Below are 24,744 nucleotides of genomic sequence, written 5' to 3' on the forward strand. Positions count from 1 at the left end.
GCTACACTTTTTGGCACGGCTAAGAAATGCTTGCAAGTTGCAATATACTAACGCACACTATTTCATTTTTCGCATTACAGACGGAAGATTCCCTTCTACGAACCAGAGCTTCTGAATGATGCAAAAACTACCAGTACTAGGTTCTTCTAAGGTGAGGGGTCCCTTCACTCACATCTTCATTTATAAATTTATATAAACTAAATTCCTAGGGGATGGTGGTGCTGCCTTCCACCACTGTTCAGTTATCATGATTTAATTCCCAACTGTATAAGTGTAACAATGTATATTGTTTTAATGTTATATTGATTTTCCGGTTGGTGCTGCATTTTATAATAAAACAGTGTACAGAGCTTCTCAAATTGAAATAAACATTTTGAACTTACAGAGACTTGGTGGTATTTGGTGTGGACTAACTTACACGAGGGAGCAAATTAAAGCAGGGGTGTGCATGTGCATTGCTTCCACGACTGAGAGGTTGGGTGTGTTATGTTCTGGGTTGTCTACTTGTTGGGTATCTTGGGGGGAGGGTTCCGAGACCTAATAGTTATGACAAGAAAGTACTATAGTCAAGCAGTGGAATTGTGGTGGGTGCGGAATTTCTGATTGAGGTGTGCGAGGAAGGTCCAACCTACCATCACCAACATCCTATTTTCTGGTGCAAATGTCTGTGTATGTGCAAGATCCCTACAACAGTAGTAGTATGTCCTATAGGCTATCATATCAAAATAGTAATAAATCTGGTAGGGCTGTTGTTGCTGTGAATTTTCAAAGCCTCAAGATTAACAAAGACTCAAGATCAATAAGAGTAAAAGTAGTACAAGACGATGACCCAAAGGATTGGACTCAATGGCTCGAGCTACTGGTGAATATGAGTTTTATATTACAACCTTTCACATAAAGAGTGGCACTGGCCAACTGGGCAAGACTAGCTACTACAGTACAGACAGACTGATAGTATGTAGTAGTAGTAGTACTGAGAGTCATCATAGCGGAGGCAGGGATAAGATTTTTGAAACCGTACAGATCGAAGGATAATTGGTGGTAAAAAAATAGCATTTGGAAACAAACAATAGTTCGTGAAAAATATGGGGCAGTAAAAGTTATGGAATAAGAAATATTATTAAAAACAAGAAGACTTACTGGGGCCAGCAGAGGAGCCCTCAGCGGTGTCCTCCTGGTGGTGTTCTGACTGTCCCGCCGACTGCCCACTCCCTGTCTGTCTGCCCCTGGGTGCTGATGAACAGGAAAGATATAAGAAAGAGACAAACATTGATGGATGGTGTCAAACAAATACAATATTTTTCAACAACGGTCAAAAAACACTTAAACAACAATTGCAATAACTAAATTGACCGATCTCATCTGGTCAACACTTAATATCGGGGGATTCGCAGTTCGACTACTCAAGTTACTATTTATCAACAGTAATCCAGTCTTCCATTCTGATTCCAGAATACTAAGTTACAACTAAGCCTAAGTACAACGTACCACCCAACCTAGCCCACCTATTCCAGGCATGCCAATTGTACATTAAGTATGCATTTCCACTGTATTCCTCAACAATGCATATGGTCAAATCATGGAGGACACATGACTAAATTTTTTGTATACACCAAATTTTTGGTTTGATTGATTGATGCTGATCTGCTAGTGCTAACTGCTAAGCCTACCACCACTCATTGAACAAACTAGAAAAGGTTCTAATAAAGACTGCCGTACTAGCAGCACGTGACGTCACGTAACTGAGTGAGGGGGCATCACGCATACCACTAACAAATTAGAAGCTCATGCAAAGTACCTAAACCTAAGTATCAATCCGCCCCTATCTATTAGTGACAGGACAAAGTAAGGAGTGAACTAGAGTCACTGTAGCATTACGTAACTTAATTTCTCTAAAATAAACTCGTAAAGAATCACGCTAAGCAAGCGCAAACGCAAAGCTGCAAACAAGTAAGATTAGTAGTAGCGCAGAAGAGCACCTGTGTCATAATCACAGAAGACTTTAACGTTATTAACCTGGAAAGTATTGTAAGCAGCAACATTCTAGCTGGTTGGAAGGAAAAAAAGATATTCGCAATATATAACACAGAGCAGAAGAACAGCCACAAAGTTGTAATAATTAAATAGGTACTCACCAAGCCCCGGGACCTCCACTCCTAGCAGGTCCAGCAGGTCCTGCTCACGGTCCAGGATGTCGTACCACCGGTGCGTGAGCTGCGCCTGGGTGCGCCGGACCCCAGAGAAGCGCAACACTGCCCGGCGCACCTTCCCCCACTGCTGCCGACGCTCCCGGAGGCCGTACCCGGACCCAGGCCTGCCACCTGCTGCCAGGGTTAAGGGAAGGTGGCGCTGCACAAAGAAAATTAGTGCAGCCAACTCCACCTCCCCAAATAAGGCCCGTGCCTGCACCCCTTGTGGGCGCCGCCTTCCGCAAGGAAGGCGGTCGCGGCTCTGGCTGCGACGGCGAACAGCCCTACCCTTAGACATGGTTCTGGGGACGGGGCGGGAAAGAAAAGGTAAAAAAAATAAAGGAGTAAAGGAAATAAATAGCAGGCAATAGAAAGAGAGAAAAAGTAGCTAAAAAACAAAAAAAAAGTAGACAAAAACAAAAAATACAGAAGCAGCAAAATAGTTAGAGAAATAATAAGTAAGAAAGATCCGAAAAAAAAGCTATAAACAAAGGATTGAAAAGATTTTGGGAGGATTCAAAATCAGGCCCCAGAACCATGCAATAGAGTGAAAAACAAGATGGCCGCGCCCATTGCGACCACGTGCGCAAGTTCGCGCGATATTTTCTACCCGAGCAAGCAAAAAGCAACGCGATCAAGTAAAAGCAGTCACGAACAGGAAATAACTACCGCAAACATGCATTGCGCGACCCGGAACAGGAAGTAAGCATCGCGAGAGGGCGGGATAAGTGAAAACAAGATGGCCGCGCCCGTGAGCAACCGCTTGGGTAAGTTGGCGACCCGCGATCACGCAAAAAATACCGCGAACAGGCGGGGAAAAAACTTCCGCGTCTTCGCGATATTTCCGGCGTGTTTGCGGAGATTTTCAGCATTTTCGCTATAGTTAATATCGCAAATTCCGCCCACCCCTAGTGAACAGCAGCTCGGCCTGGGAGGGGGCCGTGTGTGTGTTGTTTTCACCCTCTTTCCTCCCTTTGTTTGGGCCTGCGTCTGCCCAGCCGCCTCGGAGCAGCTGTTTCAGCACATGGCGTAGGACCCCCATGGGCTGGTGCCCGCTCCGGAGCCTTTGAAGGGCCTGCCAGGCTTGTGCTGCGGTGCTGTGGTTGAGGGAGGGGGCGACGGTGGGGGTTTGATTGTGAAGCTCAAGCCGCAACACGCCGCGCCAGAGAAATTAAAGTTTCTCTTGCAGGACACCGCGATCATTTATTTTCTAACTTTAACACTGAGCGGGGGAGGGGGAGGACTCCATCATATGGGAAGGCACCTTTACATCTCATTCCTTATTTCAGTTTGGAAAGGAAACGTTACAGAGATATGACTTTTGCAGAATCAGTGAGTGAGAAGCAAATGCGCAAAAAAGAAAAAGTGACGCCGTGGGTTTTCGCGCCTCACTGCACCGCAATTTCCGAATGACCGGGGTTAAAGTCGACGAGGACGCCCAGGATGGAGTTTGTTGCGCGTGCCTGTCCTCGACAGAGACTTTTCTCTTTTGGAGCCGTCCCACTTGGACGGACTGCCCTGCTGGCATAAAAGGTTTATTATCTTCTTCATGGGGCCATCTGTTTCGCCCCATAAAGAAGATAAGAAACCTTTTACGCCAGCAGGAAGTCAGACAAGCCAGTCCAAGTGGGACGGCTCTAAAAGAGAAAAGTGTACATCACTGGAAGCTCTTTTCCAATGGCTGCCCACCGTTTAGCATAAACGTTGAGACCAGCCAATGGAAAAGAGGGACGGGGCGTAAACCCCTCTAGTGAAAGCTACCCAAAAACATAAAATCTCGCCAGCGAGACTGCGCATGTGCGCAGCCTACGCTAGCCGAGACCTAAAAACTGGCTGTGGTCCTGCGGTAAAGGTAGCATTGTGAAGTAAAACAGTAACCACCCAAAACAGATTTAAATCATATGTACAACTATACATTTTTTATTTCCCTAACAAACATAACTAGTAAACCCACAACAACTGGACCACCCCTCCCCATAACCCCAACCAATGTCCAAAGTAAGCTTAGTCAAAAGTAAAAGTCAAAAAACGTAATTGTCCATAAAGAATAAAAATGCAAAAATGCACCAACTCCCACCTTCTCCCCAACAAGACCCACCTACCAAAAAAGATTTAAAAAGGGGCAAAAGAGGCATAATAGCGGGCTAGGAGCTTCCTCTCCAAATTGTCCAAACCCTCCTCCATCCTGGCTTCCATGCGCACCAGCCTCTGGAGCATGCAGTGCTGAAAGGCTCTAAAATGGGAGGGAGTAGCAGTGGTGGAATGGCGATGGGTAGCTGCCTTGTGACCACGGTGACGGACTACTGGGGCCTGGGGCATTTGCAATTGCAGCAGCTGCCACCTCCTCCTCCTCGGCCACCAGCCGCTGATATTCATCCCTGATGGCCTCAAGCTTCCTTTGCCGGGTCCTGGCTGCTGCCTCCTTATTGGGTTGTGATGGATTGGCAGTAGTAGCTATATTAAGAAAGAAAAAAGACAAATTGTAACCAATACTCTTAGCAAAACACATAAAATGATATAGTTGCACAGTAGCACTAGCAGTACATAACATTTACTGGTTTCCTTGGGCCACTCAATTTTGATGTGATAAGAGTTTCAGGCATTAAGAACTATGGAGTATAAAAGTATTCTTGTAGGCATGCCAGTTCAGCTTGCGCCCTAGACAGACATACTCGTGTTACATAACTTTGCTACTGTTTGCAGGTGGAGCAGCTCTACTAGAAATGTATCTCTTTTTCTATCATGGCCATGCTCTGTTAGAGGCCTCAATGTCACCCTTACTACAGCAAGGCAGATAAATAGTTACTATGAATGATATACGTCTACTACTAACTAATTATAAAGAAGACAATTATGCAGACAGACATTCTCTTGTCTGCCCATGGGGAAAGTAATGCAATACAGTACATGGAAAGGATTAAGGAACATGATATTGTGTTTGGCACGTTCCATCACAGACTATCCCATCCACAAAATGCAAAGTCACCTACTCTTAAGTCCCACTTTACTCCCTGGCCACACCCTCTGTTACTACATTTGACAATAATTGTTCCCAACAAAATAGATTTGCTTGGCAGTAAGGAAAATATTTATTAACTTAGTCGACTGCAGGTAAGTTAGAGTGAATAGGCCGCACAGACAGACGATTCACTGATCGTCAAGTGCCTAAGCTGTGGCTAATAGTGAGTCACTTTGTTCGGCAATTGTTGAAAGGAAAACATTTTAACTAATGAACTGACATAATACGTTATGGAAGCAATAATAAAATATATCACTTGGCCAGAGGAAAGTGGCACATGCAAAGAATGTTTTTTTCAAATTTCATGGAAGGCTGGGACAGAAGAACAAGGAAGTTAGGAAAGGACTGGAGTGACTTATGTACCAGAAAGTGAACGAGTGGGCACTGGGAGTGAAGGGAAACCCAACTATTTCTTTGTTTGCATTGCCATGACATTTGTAAAGGGGCCTACACATAAACTGGGTGGCTACTAGGGGGAATACATAAAATATGTTGTGCTTGAAAACTACTGTGAGTCAAGGGAGCAGCCTGGAAAAACCACCTCAGCCCTTTGAATCAAAAACCTTGATATAAAAAACATTCCTTGTTTATTCTTCTTCCCAAGGATTGTTTCTATTCATTGTTGCATTGTTCTTCTAGTTTTTTTATTCTTCACCCATGGCTTTGCTACTCAGTCACCATCAAGTTTTACATTCTCTCCATCCATTCTTCACCTATGAATACTATCCATCCATCCAAACATTGCTCTCATTCTCAACAAACCTTTCACCAACAAACATTTGTCATTTAACCACTCATGCATCCTTTGACCCATCAAACCACCCAGGCAGGCAGGCATCCTTTCACGTTTTATCCATCCTTCACCCACCCATGCATCCTATCTTCCACTGAAGGTATATGCATCCGTTCACCAAAGTATCCTTTTCTTCCAGTCATATTATGTTTTACCAGTCCTTCCTCCTTCTTGCCCTTTTCCATCAGCCCATCAAGGTCTGACTCTTCATCAAACTTTCTCTGCTGAGTTGAAGATAGAAGAGAAGATTAGTTACTCAACTCCTGCTGTATATGCTAAGTAAAGAGGGGTGTGTTCAACTGTTCACAAGTCTCAACAGTACAGAATACACCCTTGCAGCAACTATAAAATTGTCAATAAGCAAGCAATATGACTTACCACCGCCCGCCACTGCCGCTGGCTTACCCCCTATAGCTGCTGCATCTCCTGGCTGGCACCGTGATCACCGCTGGCCCCAGCATTGCTGGTCGGTAGAGCTAGAAAAAATATTACAAATTTTTGGGATGCCAGCTATGCCTCCCCCTATTTTATTTTTTATAGCACAATTTAAAATACACCACACACATCAATACAATTCAGCTACAGACAGTATCTTCTATAAATAATTACAAGTTGGCCATTTTGTTTGTGGCAATTTTTGAAAAAGCCTCTCAAGAAGACAACCTGTAAAGTTCTGGAGTGGCTAGAGCTATTGATGAATCTTGAGTTTTTGAAAAGAAATAAGAGGGGACAACTAGACATAAGGTTTTGGGTGGCAAATGCAATAAGGCCATCCTCCTCCTCATACTTCCTTCCAGCCACGGTGCACAGTAATCAGTTCAGCATCAACTGCTGCTAATAATAGTAGGCCTAGATAAGAAGAAGTAAACACAACTTTGGGGTGTCCAACATGACCATGGCCACTCTCTCGTTTTACTAAGTGAGCAATGACATGAGAAAGTAAAAGAAAGCGTTCTCATCTCAACAAACATGCGTAGAATACCTTACTTGGGCATGCAATCTGCACAGGAAAGTAGTAGTACTAGAAGTAGTACTAGTACAGACAGCGACAGTTTGAGGTAAAATACAGACACTAGAAATATAGAAAATAAGTAAATGGGATAATGCAGGGTTAATAAGAATTTAGAAATAATAGATCGAAGAGGATTTGGAAAAACATTTTTAGGACATTGTTCAAAATTAGGGGCGGTAAGAATTAGGTAAATAAACATTAATATTGACAACAGGGGGGCTTACTGGTGTCATCAGAGCCATCGGCCAAGGAGCGTTCTTCACTCTGGGAGGCACCTCCAGCTCCTGCACCTGCCGTGCATGACCTCTTGCCCCTGGATGTTGATGTAAGACATAATTAAAGAGACAAAACATTATTGGTGGTAAATAAATCTCTTCTATAAGATTTTTTGGCAGGAAACTGCAATTTCAATAACATTGAACTTGCCTAAATTAGATTGACTAGTAGTAGACTAGTATTGCGGACCGTCCTAACTATTTATTCCACATTTCCCAAATCTACCTAGCCCGCCGATTGCACAGACGTTGGAATTACTAATAAATTACAACAAATTATGTTTGCTTTTAAGTTCCAATCTCATTCGCAATAATTTTCAATCCCCTTTGACGGGCCAATTCCCTAAGTCTGCATTCTGTCTTCAAATGCATAGATGAGAGGACTCGCCCCGCTAAAGTACTAATACTAACTACCACTACCTTAGTGACAGGACAAAAGAAAGGAGTCTCTCTTTTGTCTGTATTACTTAAGCTCTTACATAATCAGTTCAAGCAGTGCAAAGTCATAATCCAGTATGATTAGGTAGCGCCACGTACCTGTCTAGAATCATGATCACATAATAAAAGATTTGTAAACGTAACTTACCTGGATGTGAGCAGCATGCTTGCTATTTGGTAAAAATTATTAGCAATAACATAAACCACTCAAGTAATATTAATAACAAGCTACTCACCAAACCCCGCAATGTTACTACCCCCACTCACCTGACCAACAGGTACCGCAGGAACGAAGAGAGCCTCCCCTCTCACCTCTGGACCAGTCCACCACACCGACGATGACAGTATGGGCGATTAGTCCCAAGGGGAAAATGAAGAGGAATACACCACCCCTGGTGTGCTGGGACCCAAAGGAAAGGAACTAGGAGGGATGTCCGATAGGGCGGGATCAGACGGGAGGAATACAGACTGCGTCTGCAGGACAGAGTTGAAGCCGTTAGAAATTAGTGAATGGTCTGCAAGACAAACAGTGAGGGAAGGACTATAAGAGGGGAATGAAATAATATAGGAACTAGACTCAAGTTAAAGTCATTGTCGGATATAATAAAGGGAGAAAAAGAAAAAGGCACACACACTCACCATGGGTGACTCAACCTGGCAAGATATAACACAATCCTGTTGGGCGTCTAGGAAACGATCCAGAGGTTCTAGAGCTACCTTCAGGATGCAGGCCAGAAGGGAAGAGTCAAGGGTATTGGTGCAGATAATACAGAACAAGGCGCTGACTTCTCATGGCGCCCTTTCCAGGAGGGGTGAAAAGAAACAAAGATAAAAGCCAAACTCGTGCTCGCGTTGGAGGCGGTGCTGCCGGCACCTGCCGTGTGCCTCAACTGTTTGGAGAGAGAAAGTCAGGCGACCGCACTCGCAGTCAGCGTTGGTTATAGCTTCCTCGCAGCTCCTGCCTCCGTAGAAAAAGGCTTCACAGCCCTTGACGCACCAGGGGCCAACTTGCAGCTCCTGCTGCAGTGAAACAATGTTTTGCGGCTTATGCCGCCGTGTTAATGCCTTGCGGTCAAAAAGGAAAGATTTGCGGTATCTGCCGCTGGAAAGGAAATGATTTAGCAGCTCCTGCCGCAATTGTCATGCACTGGCGGTATCTGCCACATGAAAACAAAGGTTTATCGGCTCCTGACACTGCCGAAATGTACTCGCTGCTTCTGCCGCTTAAATACCTTTAAGTGCGGCTTTGGCCGCAGCGGAAATTAACTTGCGGCTCCTGCCACGTTAAGAAACTGAAATGCGGCTCCGGCCGCAGCTGAAATTGTTTTCGCGGCTCCTGCCACGTTAAGAAACGGAAATGCGGCTCCGGTCACCGCTGCAATTGTCTTCGCGGCTCCTGCCGCGTTAAGATGCTGAAGTGCGGCTCTGGCCGCAGCTGAAGGTAAACTCGCGGCTCCTGTCACGTTTGGGAAGCACTCGCGACGTTGCGGCACTTCGCAGAGGTGAACTACGGAAGGGAAAGGCACGCTCCAGCGCCTTCCCAGGATAGGGATATGGGAAAGAAGAAAAGGAGAGGCACGCTCCTGCGTCCACTCGGGGTAGGGATGGCAAAATGGTTAAGTCATGCACCTGTGGGGAGGTCTTAAATAGCAACCTTCCCTCACCACCTGACGTGCTGCAACCTATACCAGGGGACAGAGAAGAAGAAACAGATAGTAGACAGAATGAATAGATCAGGGTTTAGACGGGATAGGGGGAAAGTGGTAACACACAACCTCAACCCCTAGCAGGTCCAGAAGGTCCTGCCCTCGGTCCAGGATGTCGGACCACAGGTGCGTCAGCAGATTGTGGGTGTGCGTGACCCCAGAGCAGCAATACACTGCCCGGCGTACCCTCGCCCAACGCTGCTGGTGCTCCTGGAGCCTGGCGCAGGCCTTCAGCCTGCTGCTATGGTGGAGGGAAGGTGGCACTGGAAAGAAAAAAACAAGCACTGCCACCTCCCAAAACAAGGTCCGGGGCTATAAAACTCACCAAAACGCAAAATACACACTTAAGAAAACTGAGGGTAAGGTAATAAAAAAGATCATCAAAAAGTTTTAGAAATCAAGGATTGAAAAGATTAAAGAAGGATCAAAAAGTAGGCCCCAGCACCATAGACAGAGTAAGAAACAAGATGATCGTGCCCATGCGTGTGGTGCAGTCTGCGCAATATTTCTGCCCGAACACGCAATCTGCATTGCCATAGGGCGGAAACATCACACGAGCAGGTGGGACAAGCAACTCCGCCAGCTTGCAGAACTCTGCGTAGTGCAACAGAGTTTTTTGTGGCTTCGCAGAGATAGGCTTAGCGCTGCTACAGGAACTCCGCCCACTCTTATATATGGCCCGCGCAGTCTCCTCCGGGAGGGAACGATGGGACTGATGTTCCGTCACTGGCATACAAATCTACGCAAACTAGGGGGTGTGGCCTGGAAGGCAAACATGGCGGACGCCATTTGATCAAGCTCTGACCGAGCCTCCATATATCTGAACACATCCGGCTATGAACGACACTTATGATCAGCTCACACCCCTGTGCTGCATCAGGGCACAAGTGCGGCGAATCCTTGAAAATGACGGCGGAACAAGTGAGAGGTAGCAAACGGCAGAGACTGTGAATGCTGCGCCTACCTGTCTTGTCTGGGCGACAACTACTGCCCTCCCCAAAGGGCTCCTGTCAGGGAGATAACGGCCCCAGCGGCAACTTGACTGCTCTAGAGCCCATGTGGTGAGGACTGGGTGATGAGGAACCCGCCTCTGGGGGCTGCCAGTGAAGACAAAGGCCGAATGTGATCCAAGGGTGCGAGGCCTGTCACTCCATGCTGCTCCATACCCGCAAGATGGGAGGCTGCAGTGAGCGGCCTGTCCCACCGGGAATCGTGTGGCGGTTCCCCTGCGGAGGGTTAGGTGCCGAATGTGCTCTCTGCGTAGATTGCCCTGATGGGGAGTGTGGAAAGCGCCCTCTGTGCAACATGGAGATTTGACTGCAGCAGGCCCGATAATTAGCACTGCTGAGGCAGAGGAGGAGGTGTGCAGTGCGGCCTTACTGGTAGGGGTCGGTGCCGAGGATCCCCCTCCCCCGCTGAGGCAGAGGCCTCATGGTGCGCCCCGCTGTGTCTGCGGATCAAGGGAGTTTGTTGCAGCGACCCGTACTGTGGCGTCACAGGACTGATACTGCAGGCCTGTGGATGGAGAAGAAGCCCGCCGGCCAACAGAAGAGTGCGAGCAAACAGTCCGGGAGATTGGAAGTGAGCTGGGAGGCAGCGAGGCTTATCCTGTGGATGGAATGGGTCTTTCATAATTAACAAGACTTGCGATTGATTAGGGGGGTTGAGGATCCCTCCCCCTTCTACCCCTACTGCACATCCCTGAACACCTGACGCAGGAGTGAAGTGACAAAAGGTGAGGCCCAAATACCGGCTCTGAGGGGACAGGTCAGATTTCATATAACCTGCAAATATTGGTGGATAAAATACTTCGGGGTAGCCCAATGACTGCTTGCTGGTTACTAGCCTTGAACCATTATATATGTGTTTAAACATACGCAAGAAGTTACTAGAAAGGTGCCTTGCTGTTTTGCCTGTTCTCCGAATACAATAGGGATCCGCGAACAGTGGCGCCTTCCTCTGCAGCCAGCATGGGTAAGGACAAAATCATCAAAGGTGCCCAGTCAAATAAAATTGATCATTACACGCAATTACTTGCCCCGACCGGACAGACCACAAAGCAACAGGTGGACACAATTGTGCATTCACAAAATGACGCCCCCCCAAAGAACCTACAGTTTCGGACCTCATGTTGGCCATTCAGACCACACGCACAGAACTAGTCCAGAAAATAGACTCTGTAGCTGTGGATTTGGCTCTCTTGAGGGCGGATCTAGGTGGTGTTACGGATCAAGTGAGCAATGCTGGGAAGGTCATGACGGAGTTACAGTCAAATGTTAAGACTCTCAGTTAAACAGTATCCTCCCTACAAAAACTGACCATTCATTTGGAAGCCTGAGTGGAGGACATGGAGGGTCGGTCCCGGCGAAACAACACCGCTTCGTTGGATTCCCTGAAAAAGCAGAGGGTCAGTCCACGAAGCTGTTTCTTGAAGAATGGATGGGAAAAATCATGCATCCGCAACTACTATCTAAATTCTTTACAATGGAAGGTGCCCACAGGGCCCTGGCGCGACTCTCTCACCCCCAGGGAGCCGCTGAGAGCCCTCATTGCGTGAATGTTAAATTACAGGGACGCACTCGTAGAACATGTACGAGTGAAAGGCGCTCCAAACTTTGAAGGCCATCCTATCTCGGTGTTCCTGGACTACACACTGAATGTTCAAGAGCGACAATGAGCCTTCCTAACAGTTAAAGCAAGAGTGCAGGAACATAACCTACGCTATGGCCTCATGTTCCCTACCAAACTTAGGGTATTGTATCAGGAAAAGACTCTATTTTTCACTGCGGTAGCGGAAGCCTCAGAGTGGGTCAACACGCTGCCAGGGACCCCCACCTATCTGCTTTCCCCTTTAAATTGATTACAAGTACTTTAGGTACACTCCAGATTGGATTCTGGGGTCCCTTATAAGTCCCTAGTATATGGTATACTATGTACCCAGGGCATAGGTACCCCAGAGGCCCACCAGGGGCTGCAGCATGTATTATGTCACCCCTGGGAAGCCTTCCATAAATTACATAACAGGGCTGCTACAGCAGCCTGTGTAAGGTGGTGTACGCACCCCTTACTGAGATATATGTTAACTATATCTCTCCATATCACTGCACATGTAAACCTATCAGTCACCCCTATGGCAGGCCTTAACAATCCTGAAGGCAGGGTGCTGGGATTCATGTGAGAGGGCGTCCATGCATGAGCAGAGCCCCTCTGCAGCTTTCGGAACTTGTATTCCGGGGTTGTTTGTGATGCAGCCAAACCATATACTCTTAAGTGCATTATAATCTTGCGGTAAATGCTAACTTTGGAATGGCTGCATGGAAACATGTCGTGTTTGGTGTCAAACACCTTGGAATCCTACCCCCACACCAGTAACTGGCGTGGGAGGTAAGATTCCACCCTACTAGAGGGAGAAACATGACAGCACCGGTACACCCGGTACCAGCTTAACAGACCCTGGCATCACAAAATGGATGCTGCCAGCCACAGACATGAGTCTGCCCTCCTGCTGCTGGACGAGACTCAGGCAGGGGAGGCCTGGACAATAGGTTTCCTGTCACAGGTAACCACCTCCCAGACAGGCTTTAGTGTATTGGGGCTGGGTGGGTGCACTCCAAGAGTGCTTTGAAGTCTGCACTGGTGGCACATTTGGTGTCCCTGTGCATAGTCCAGCTCAAACCAGTTGCAGGGGCTACCAGCTCCTGCTCTGGCGCGAAACTGGACAAAGGAAACGGGTGTAGCCACCCCTCTTTCCTGACCCTCCCATAGAGTTTGTCCCACCCCTTCCTTGGGTATAAGATAGGAACCCCTGGCTACAGGACTTTAGATTTAGCTGGACGAAACTCTGATACATAATCCTGGAACTTCGACAATCTACAAGGCGCTAGATGACTGAAGAATCTCCCTTGGAGTAAAGGAGTTACTCCCCTGCAAGGCAGGCACCTTAGAGGCATCTGACCGGTTTGCATCTTCGAAGCTCCCGCCGGGCTCCGAAGAATTTGCAACACAGGAGGTGGGTTCCCAGACTTCCCAGAGGCCGACCCGAGCTCCCAGCAAAGCTGACACCCGTAGCCCTCATGGGAACCGTGGAACCGGAACCCCTGGACACCGTGCACATTTGCAAGTGCATATGTTTCTTGTCGATCCTTGAGGCTGTGCTTTGGGCTACTTGTAGTCCACACCCCGAGCAGTGTCTCCACTGAAGATTACAGGCCTACACTCACCGAGTGTCCCGTGGGCTGGTATTGTGTGATTCCTCTCGAGGTAACTTCGCGATCCCTTGTCCGTCGACTGGTGGGTCCCTGTGAAGGCAACTCTAAATTTAATTGGGCTTACCTGGTTGCCCCAGACATGTCCAGACTCTCCATTGCTTGGAGAGTCCCCAGGACCTTGCTGGTCCGCACAGAAGCATCTTTTCTCTTCCTGCATGGGTTGCTGTTGCCAGGGCTTGTTGGGTTCAATCCGAGCACCGACACAGCAGCACTCGACATCCTTCGTTGGGCAGCTCGAATCCAGCTCCTGGTCATCGTCGATGCATCCAGGTCCTCATGGCTGCAGTGTCAAGCTTCAACTCTTCGCACCTGCAACACCCGACATCGGGGGGCATTTGTCTATCGTGCCCCTGGTCACTGGCAAGTGACCCAGACTCTGTCACATCTGCTTTCAGGTTCTTCTGATCTTCGATCCAGGCTTGGATCACACCGGGCACTTTTCTTCTTCCTGGCAGAAGCACTTTGCAGCAGATCGCCATTGAAATCAGCGACGATTCCCGACACCATTTGACACCTATGCACCCGGCTTCCCTGGGTGAGGTAACTCGAGTACTCCGGTGCTCCCGTGGGTGTTGGCCCTAGAACCCCCTAAGACTAAAGGGGTTTGCTCAAAGTCCTCTCCTAAGTGTCCTTAACTTCTAAAAATCCAACCGCGACTTTCCCATAGAACAGTACGGGGCTCGCACCTGTGTTCTCACACTGCACGCGTCCCCCGTGGGTCTCCTGTGTCACTACTTTGGGTGGTTCCTTGGGGTCCCAGCGATTCTACGTGCTCTAGGCACCGTGTATAGTCAAGTCGTGGTTCTTATACCAGTTTCATAGTATATGGTTTGGTCCCCCCCTGGGGCCCATTGTATATTGTGCTACTTATTGCTATTTTATAACTGTACTATTGTATTTCTTGGACTCTAATCTCATAAAGAGATTAGTAGTGAGTTTTTAGAAATAAATACATATATTTTATATATACCTTGTGTGGTTCTCCTTTCATTTAGTAATTCAAGAGGTTATACTCTGGTAAACCAAGCTACTTTACACTCCTTCAAGACTTAGCCTGAAGGCTGCTCTCCATAGCTACCACTAGGATAACTTTCAATAAAGGTTGTCTTTAAACCTATTCATCAATAAGGGTTGTTTGGACTGGTACAAAGGGCCCACTATAACTAGTGGACAGCATATACCAGGCCAACTTCTCACACTAGTTAATTTAGACACAGCGGCCCTGAAGTGTTTTCAGATAGCACTGATAGAGGCAAATAGTGAAGTCATCTGGTTGAGTGCTGCAAGTTTGAATGGGGCGCAGTTAACTGGCAATATTGGTTTAAAATTGTTAATTAAAGTATCTCCCCAACTTGATAATGATCAATACTGTATTGCACCTAGTGGATATAATTATTAAGAGCGAGGGGCGGGTGGAGGGTGAAGAGGCACCCTATTGATTTGTTTTGTATAGTTGCTTTTAGGCCCTCTTTTCTTGCTCTACATCAGGGGTGCTTCTGTTCTCATAATTAAGAAATAGAAGGGGTGAACTTGTCATATAAATGCACTCCCTCCTCACTAGAGTTCACAGCAATTTCATTAACTGCAGGGTGGTATGACCACGTCGGGTTAGCAGGGGGTAGGAGCAGAATGTATTTTGTTGCTCTTTATAAATCCCCAGCACTGGCGGTGGTGAACTACCCCCAGCACAGCGCGTTCTGAATTACATGTTCCTGTTGTTGGCACCGTTAAAATGGGTATGGGGCAGGGCCAGCCACCGGCATGGTCGTTTGTTGCAAATTGGGACGGGTTGGTGGCACTGCCCAGAGGGTGGGGGGGGGGGGGTTCTGTGTTACGATAACTTTGGGGCTGTTGAACGTTTTTGGGAGGGAGGGCTATACAAGCGAATAGGGTCTACACTTGACCAAGGCAAGATGGTATACAGTGTTTTGCTTAGAGGCGCGAGTGTCCCAAAAGACCCACCATAAATGTAGGAGAGTAGGATCTGCACTTATGTTGCCCCCACTTTTTTTTCTAATGTTAACACTGGTTTATGGCTATAGTCTGCCTGGGTCCCTGCTAATCAGGGCCCCAGTCTCTCTGTTCTCTCTAAACAACTTGGAGTGCATATTAGATGCACTAGTGATTGGATACTGTGGTACCTTTTGAGCCCCTAGTATATGGTACCTCAGGTACCAAGGGCATAGGTACTTCACAGGCCAACCAGGGGCTGAAGTATGTATTATGCCACCTCTGGGAAGCAGACTAAATCTGACACCACAGGCCTGCTACTGCAGCCTGGGTGAGGTAGTGTTAGCACTCCTCACTGAGATATAGGTTCCCTATATCTCACCTTACACACACATATAAACCTATCAGTCACCCCTAAGGCAGGCCCTATCAATCCTGAGGGCAGGGTGCTTGGTTTCCATGTAAGGGGGTGTCTCTGCCTGAGCAGGGCCCCTCTGCAGCTCTCAGAGTCTATTCTCTGTGGCTGTTTGTGGATGCGGTTAAACCATATACTCTTAAGTGCATTATAACCTCGCGGTAAATGCTAACTCTGGGATGGCTGCATCAAAACATGTCGTGTTTGGTGTCAAACGCTTTGAAATCATACCCCCACACCAGTAACTGGTGTGGGAGTATGATCCCACCCTTCTAGAGGGATAGACATGTACCTACTGTGGAAACACGGTAGAATCCTGAGGAGCCCTGGCATCACAACATGGATGCCACCTGCACAGACACTGGGCTGCCCTCCCGCTGCTGACCGAAACTCGCAGTGGAGGAGGCCCAACAATAGGCATCCTGTCACAGGGAGGTGTCACCACCTTCCAGACAGGATTTAGTGTATTGGGGCTGGGTGGGTGCACTCCTAGAGCAGTAGGTTCCTCTGTGCATATGCCAGCTCAAACCGGTTCAGGGGCTACCTGCCCCTGCTCTGGCGCGAAACTGGACACAGGGAAGTGGGTGTAGCCACTCACTCCCCTGACCCTCCCATAGGAGGGGTCACAGAGCTAGTCCCTCACTTCCTTCTAGTATAAGTTTGGGAACCCTTGCCATTGCAAACTAGATATCACTGGACGACACTCTGAAGAGGAATCCTGGACCTTCGACGTTCCACTACCCTTGGAAGACTGAAGAATCTCCCTTGGAGTCAAGGAGTGACTCCCCTGCTTGGCAGGCACCAAAACTTTGAATCAACGGTCGCAAACCTTCCCGCTCCCGCCAGAGTCCGAAGTCCCTCCAGCCCCAGAAGTGAATTTCTTGACTTCTCCAAGGCCATCGTGAGTCCCCAGCGAAGCTGAGGCAAGTGAACCCCACGTGTGACGAGGAACAGCAATACCCAGGTACCGTGCGCTATTTTCGAGTGCAATCCCTTCACGACGTTCTACGAACTTGTGCATTGGACCACGTGTGGTCCAAGCCTCCAGCAGGATTTCCACCGAAGATCAGAGGCCTACCTTGTCCCGAGTGACCGTGGGCTCCTTTGAAGTGAATCCTCCCGAGGCATCTTCGCGATCCCTGGCCGGCTGGCTTGTGGGTCCCCTGAAGACTTTTCTACAGAACCAAAGGGCTCCCCTGGTTGCTCCAGGCCTGCCCCGACTTTCCCTCGCTGGGTGAGTCCCTCAGACCTTGCTGGTCTGCACCGCTGACTTTCTTCACTTTCCACGAGACTTGCTGTTGCCAAGGCTTGTTGGCTCCCATCCGGTTGCCGACACCTCAGTAAGCTGCAGTGCAGACTTCGTGGGAAACGCCCAATCCAGCTCCTGGTTGTCGTCGACGCCTCCTGGACCTCGTGGCTGAAGAATCAAGACACCCGTGATCACCTGAAATCACCCGACGACTGTGGGCATCCATCTTCCTGGGCCCGGGTCACTGGCAAGTGACTTTGAACGCTGTCTCCTCTGCTTTCAGATCTTCTTTCTTCTGAATCCATCCTTGGATTCCACCGGACACTTCTCCTGTCTTCACAAGCAGCAAGTCTTCTTTGGCTCCCATTGAAAACGAAGCAGCGACCCGACACCAAAAGACACCTTTGCACCCGGCTTCCCTGGGTGAGGTAACTCCAGCACTACGGTGCTCCTGTGTGTGTTGGCTCTAGAACTACTAACCCTGTAAGTGACTTGCTTGTAGACTCTCCCGAAGTATCCTAAAACTTTAAAATTCCAACCGCGACTTGCTCCATTGAAGTCTATTGGGATCCGCGGCTGTGTTCTCACACTGCATGCGTCTCCTGTGGGTCCTTTACTTACGTGCCTTGGGTGGATTAGTGAAGTCCCAGCGCTTCTACAGGCCCTAGGCCTTGTCCCCTCGCAAGTCGATCTTCTTATACCTCTTTTTTAGTATATGGTCTGGTACGCCCCTAGGGCCCCAGCCATATAAGTGCTTAACTTGTTGTGAACTGTTGATTTTTGCATATGTTCTTGACTTCGAATCTCATAAAGAGATTAGTAGAGTGTGTTAGAAATAAATACATATATATTTTATGTATATACCTGTGTGGTGTCCTTTCATTTGGTAATTCAAGAGATTAAAGGTAAAACAAGCTGCTTTACATTCCTCAAGAGACTTAGCCTGAAGGCTGCTCTCCACAGCTACCACTAGGATAGCTTTCTTTAAAAGGCTGTCTTAAACCTATCTACCATAAGAGTCGAATTGGACTGGTGCAAGGTGGCCACTTTAACTAGTGACCAGCATATGCCAGGCCAACTTCTCACAATTAAGTATGGATAGGACGCTTAAGGTCAAAACATGCTTGCGCAGTTCAGAAAACGACAAAGGGGGGCGTGGCTTGGACGGCCAACATGGAGGATGCAACTTAACTGACCTCCACACGTCCATGCCACAAAAGCCTTTAAATCCGTCATAATCCTCTCCAGCGGAGTGCATCGGACGAGCCGATGATTATGCTGACGACCCGGAGAGGGAATGAAATGTAAAACCGCAGAGGCGAAGAGCGACGACGTATGGTTGCTGCACAGTGATCTGACACTGTCTGCTGCATGGCATGAGCCCGAGCCGATTGGAGGCTGGAGTCTGCCTGACACCCCCGCCTCAGATTCTGTGTGCGGACTGACGGGCCGGAAAGACCAGATTGTTGCATCGGAGGAAGGGAGGGGCCGTCGGCCGTCCTGGGGCAGCCTGGGCGGGTTCCGGGTCACGGCTGCTGCCCAGGAGGAATGTGAGCCTGCTGCCGGAGGGGGCCTGCCTGGCTGCGGGTGCCTCCCAGAAGAATTCTCTGGATGGGGATGCCCCCGCCGAGCTTGTGTCTCCCTGCATGGTGCACTGCCCCCACAAATTGATGCCGACTAGCCGTGTTTAGCACCTTGGTGAGTAGGGGAGCTTTAAGGTGTGACACTAAGTCCTGCACAGCCTGGATGCGGTCCTGCGCCCGCTGTCGCCCCGGTGCCCCAGCGCGCCTCCCCCATATTGTGAACAGGCTGGAGACGTGTCCAGCCAGCGATTGTGACAGGCCCCTGCAATGCGTTGGAGACGGCGCCTGGCGTACGGGCCTGGATCATAGGTCCTGGGATGGGGTGGCCTGCGGTGTCGGGAGTTGAGATCCTCTTCGTTGTCTGGACACCAAGCACCCTGCAGGCGCATTCAGCACTATACCATCGGATCAGGGAGAGATACCTAAATGGGAGTCCTGTGGCGATGCAGTGCCTGGGGTGCTGAATACTTGTGGGGGCGCGTTGTAGTCCGGGGGTCCGGCAAGCCTGGTCCCATTAGGGGGCCTACTTGGCAGGCCATCAGAGGCTGCGGAGGCGGCTCGGCTATGCCTGGTGTGGCTTGCGCCTTAAGACGTTGCCGGATTCCGTGAGGCCCGGCCTGCAGCGCAATCCCTAAGCGACTTTGCGGTGACGTTGGCGGAAGTGCCTTGTGACCTGCAGTCGGGGGGGGGGAACTAAGGAAGTGTCCGCCCACCTTGAGATCCTTGGGTGCACCAGTTCTGTCACCTGTCCACCCACCACCATGGAGAAGGATAAACCAAGCGCCACCGGCACTAAACGGAGTACCCTCGACCACTATGCCACGACTCCAGGGGTTGCCGTGGGAGGAGATGCGGGTGGCAAGATGCCTGACAATGTGACGCTCCTGGCGGCCATCACCGAGGCAAGGAACACGCTAGACGCCAAGATTGGCGCTGTGGGATCCGAGGTTTCCTTTTTACAAGACCTTCGAAAGGCTGTTGTTAAACTTGACATCTTTTGGCGTGTTTCCCCTGAGTTTTTGCTTTCTGACCTCCCGGTTTTGACTCTGTTTTTGCTGGCGTAGCGTGTCTGCACACTTTTCACACTGCTGATCAGTGGTAAAGTGCAAGCGCTCCTGTGGTAAATTGTGTTATGGATTAGTCTTTCCATGATTGGATATTTGATTTACTTGTTAGTCCCTAGTAAAGTGCACTGATTGTGCCAGGGCCTGTGAATCAAATGCTACTAGTGGGCCTGCAGCACTGATTGTGCCACCCACGTGAGTAGTCCTGAAAAGGTAACTCAGACCCGCCATTGCGGAGTCTGCGCGCTGTTTGTAACTGCCATGTCGACTTGGCCAGTGCATCCACTTGCCAGTCTCTCACCTTCCCTTTTCTCATCCACCCCTAAGGTAGGCCCAAGGTACCTGTGTGGGCCAGGTGCAGTGTATGTGAAAGGTAGGACATGCCCTGGTGTGTGTGGCATGTCCTGATAGCGAATTACGGCCAATTTCGTTTTTCGCCATTGCAAGGTTACCTCTTCTCCATAGGACAGATTGGAGAGTTTGTTTATAACATCTTATAAACATAACTCGCTGTGGAATTAGGTAGGAAAATAAAGTTTAGTATGCCTGTACTCAGAATCTTAAGATGCATCTTTTCGTGAAGGTGATTTTTATATTCTGTGTTTGAAAATACCACTTTTAGAAAGTAGGTATTCTTTCGACCTATCTTGCGTATTCCTCTGCCAGCTAAATTGGTAGAGAAAAGTATGAACGCACAATTAACTACATACTTACGAGAAGCACAAGTATTGGATCCAACCCAACACGGGTTCAGAGCCAGTGTGCCGCTGCTGGAATTAGGATTGCCTGTCTGGGTTTTGGATGACAGAAGGCTGGGGAGCAGGAGTGGCTCCAGATAGTCTAGGTGGGTCAGGAAAGGGCTGAATAGGCCTGGGCTGCAATTGGGGAAGGTGGAGGAGATTTCCTTGCACCTCAAAGGGCCTGCTCTGCCTCTGACCATGCCGCCTACACCTCCTGCCAGGAAGTCACACCAGAGAAGGCAGAACTGGTTCTGGCTGGGCACAGACACTCTCTGCCTAAGAAATCAAAGGATTTGGGGATATAAATATCAGGGCCCAGACCCCTGAACTTTAGAACTCTTTTGGACCAAGAAGACTGCCAAGAAGAAGAGTCGAAGAAGCTGTGAGGAGGAACTACCACTTTGCTGTGTGCTTTGCTGTGTTGACTTGCATCAGCTGCTTCTGTCTTGGGCAGTGAAAGGACTGGACTGAACTTTCTGCAATCTACTTTGTGAGTTTCTCCAAGGGTTTGAGGTAGAGTTTGCCCACCTGTTCAAGAAGTCTCCGGAACAGCAAAGACTTCAAGCTCTTTGGCCCTCAGCCCTGGGGACTGTGTGTTTGTGCTGCAACAGAAGAAAAGCAACCCGACGACGTCTACGATGCCGCTGCCGACTCCGTGTCCTGAAGGCACCGCAGAGGGCAACACCGCACCGCGACCCTGGTCTCACCGACGACGCCTGCTCATGTCGCCAACGAGCCGCTGCTCGCCCCGCGACCTGTGGGCACCGCACTCCGCACCGCCTCGCTTCACAACGACACCTTGGTATCCCCAAAGCCGCCGCTCCAAGCCAAGATCTACGCCGCTGCTTGCACCGTGGTTTGAGGGCACCGCTCGTAAAGTTACACGACGCACCGCCCTCATCCCGCACCGCAGCCTTGGCCTACCGACGCCGATGACTCCAGTTCGTCGGCCGACGACAGCGCTTCAGCAACGATGACGCCGCTGCTTGCACCGTGACCTGCCAGCACCGCGGCGAGCACCGCATTCACTTCGCACCGCGACCCTGGTCTCACCGACGATGCCATCTGACGCTGCCACCAAGCCGCTGCACGCACCGCGACCTGAGGGCACCGCATGCCACACCGCTGCACTTCGCACCGCAGCACCCGACGCCTGTCGACACCAGCAATCCTGATTTCAACAGAGAGGAGATCGATCTGCAACGCATGTGACTTTGAGGGCCCGACGACTCCTGCACCAACCTCCGGAGCTATCAACATCAAGGAACTATTTTTTAAGCATATTTGATAACCAAAGATTTTTAAGTACTGTATTGTGGATTTTTATTGTTTTTGGTCTTGTCTTAAGTATATAAAATTATTGGATATTTTTCTAAACTGGTGTAGTGTCCTTTTGTAGTGCTTACACTGTATTACTGTTGGTTATGTGCACATGCTTTACACACTGCCTCTAAGATAAGCCTCACTGCTTGTGCCAAGCTACCAAGGGGTGAGCAGGGGTTATTTTAGGAGTGTAACTTCCTTATCCTGACTAGAGTGGTAGTTTCTGCCCGACTTTGGCACATGCCCTAGCCGACCAAAAATCCCCTTTCTAACATTGGTTGTTATCGGTGAGGATAGGACTTGCGTTTGCACTTCACTTACAGTGATTGGTGTGCACTATTACCATATTGCAGACTATTACGTGCTACATACTGGTTCTTTTGCTTTTTGGCCTATTTTTTATCTTGCCTGTTTGAACTTACTACTGCATCATGCCTGAATCAAGAGCATCATCTGTTGCATCCCCGGAAATAGCCTTTCAGGAGGATAGGTTGGAATCCTACAATGTTAGGGAATTAAAATCAATTTGCAAAAACCTAAAAATCCAAGTCAGAGGCCTCACGAGGGAGGAGGAGCTACAAAAGATGCTGAGGGCATGGGTTGCAGCCAGACGTGCCAGCGAGCAGTCTGGTGATCTCAGTGGAGAGGCGGAGGAGCCTATTCCTAGGGTGGATGTGCTTTTGGGAGGGGGGAAACCCTCCAGGCCAGGCAGCAGTGGCCTGTCCCCAGAGGAGCTGGAGGACAGGCGGGAAGCAAGGAAGTTCGAGTTGGAGAAACTCAGGCTAGAAAGTGAAAGGGAAGACAAAAGAATAGCCATGGAGGAAAGGAAGATGAATGGGGTCCCTGAGGAGAATTGGGGAGCAGGATTTTGGCTTCTCTTTCCGGAAGAAGCCCGGGATACTTTAATAGTTTTGGGTAAGGGGTATAACCTCACCTATCCCGACATGAAGGACGCCCTTCTGTAATGAATGTGCTTTTCACTAAAAAGACACACCCAAACCTGGGCTCCCACCTGGGAGGCAAATTTACCACTGCACCTTTAAATAATACACGTTTGCACAGCACTCCCACTCTAGAGGCAAAAAGACAAATGCAGGTGCTTTTTAAAATAACACACACAAGTTTATTAATGCAATGTTTAAAAAAGCAGGCTGAATATATCAGTAAATGCAGATTCCCAAGTATGAATTAACTACAATGAACAATTAGAATAAAATGCAGTATGTACAGGTAGCAAAGAGTAGAAAATATATACAAAATGGTTAGGAACACCTCACCAATTGAATTTGCATCATCCTTGCCAACGTCAAAAGCCCAGGAAGGAGTTTCAATCAGGACTCAAGTTCCGTCACCTCCACAGCAATACGTCTATTCTGTGGTGAACTTCCACCTAGCCCCCGAAGGCTCCCAGCTTTAATACTATTACTCAACTTGAGGCGAAGCTTCTAGAAAACCTCGCCCCCTTCTCATTGGAAAAAAACAAGCTGGCTGTACCAGTCTGCGTCAAGGCCAAGACGGAGGCTGGCCAAGCTCCAGTATTTTGACTTCGAGGCAGAGATGCACATTCTACAGAGAATATCCAGTTCACTCTGGTCAGAGACGAGAGAAAAACAAGTGAGCGGAGAAAGACCTTGAATATGAATTGCACGCACTGCAGTGCACGCAGAATTAAGGCAAAGTCTGACATGAGGCCATGTCAAAGCCAATAGTCAAAGTCAGAAAACATGATGATATGAGGCCATGTCAAAGCCAATAGTCAAAGTCAGAAAACAAGATGACATGAGGCCATGTCAAAGCCAATAGTAAGCACTTATAATTCTCATAACCCAAACAATTTGCAGGCACTGTTATGCGCACAGAAAAGCTTGAAGCAAGGCAAAGTCAAAAAACAAGATGACATGAGGCCATGTTAAAGCCAATAGTAAGAGCTCATAATTCTCACCAATGTACAACACAATGCACATGTGTGCACCACCGCTCACAACACTGCACTTCGAAACCAAAGAGTACATTCCACACCTCTCTCTCCCTCTCACGCTTTCAAATGCACATCCCACACCTTCTATTCTTGGCACGACTATTTTACTCCGTGACAGCTGCCACTGAAAGACAGCAAGATTACAAGAAAGAAGAGAAGCAGGCATATGCAGGACCGTCTCATATATCCAGGCTAGGGTAAAATAACACACTAAAGTCAGTTAAAATGGTGGTAGTTGAAGGTCATCACAGGGTGCCAAACCACAAGAGCGCCTCTTTCACTACACCTCACTAAGGGCCATATGTATGAAGGCATTGTTTGCGATCGCAAACGCTGAAATTCGCAGAATATCGGCGTTTGCGATCGCAAAACAGCAGTGTCATATGTATGACACAAACCACCTCTCGCAAAATAAGGAATCGCAAATTTTGCGATTCCCTATTTTGCGATTCCCTATTTTGCGATTGCATTTAAGGAATCGCAGATTGCGATTCCTTAAATGCAATGTAAAAAGCACAGAAAAAGTGCAATTTGGACTTTAGGAATAGCAAATTACCACCAACTTGAAGTTGGTGGTAATTTGCGATTTCTTTGAAAAATGCACTTTTATGCATTTTTCAATGTGCCATGTGACTCACATACATGCCCTTAGGGCATGTATGTGCGCCGCATCTGCACCCATGTTCATTTCAGGGGTGCAACAGGGTGTCCTTTTGACAACCTGGCACCCTTGAAATTGCAT

This window comes from Triturus cristatus, chromosome 11 (assembly GCF_964204655.1).
Source record: "Triturus cristatus chromosome 11, aTriCri1.1, whole genome shotgun sequence".
NCBI lineage: Eukaryota > Metazoa > Chordata > Amphibia > Caudata > Salamandridae > Triturus > Triturus cristatus.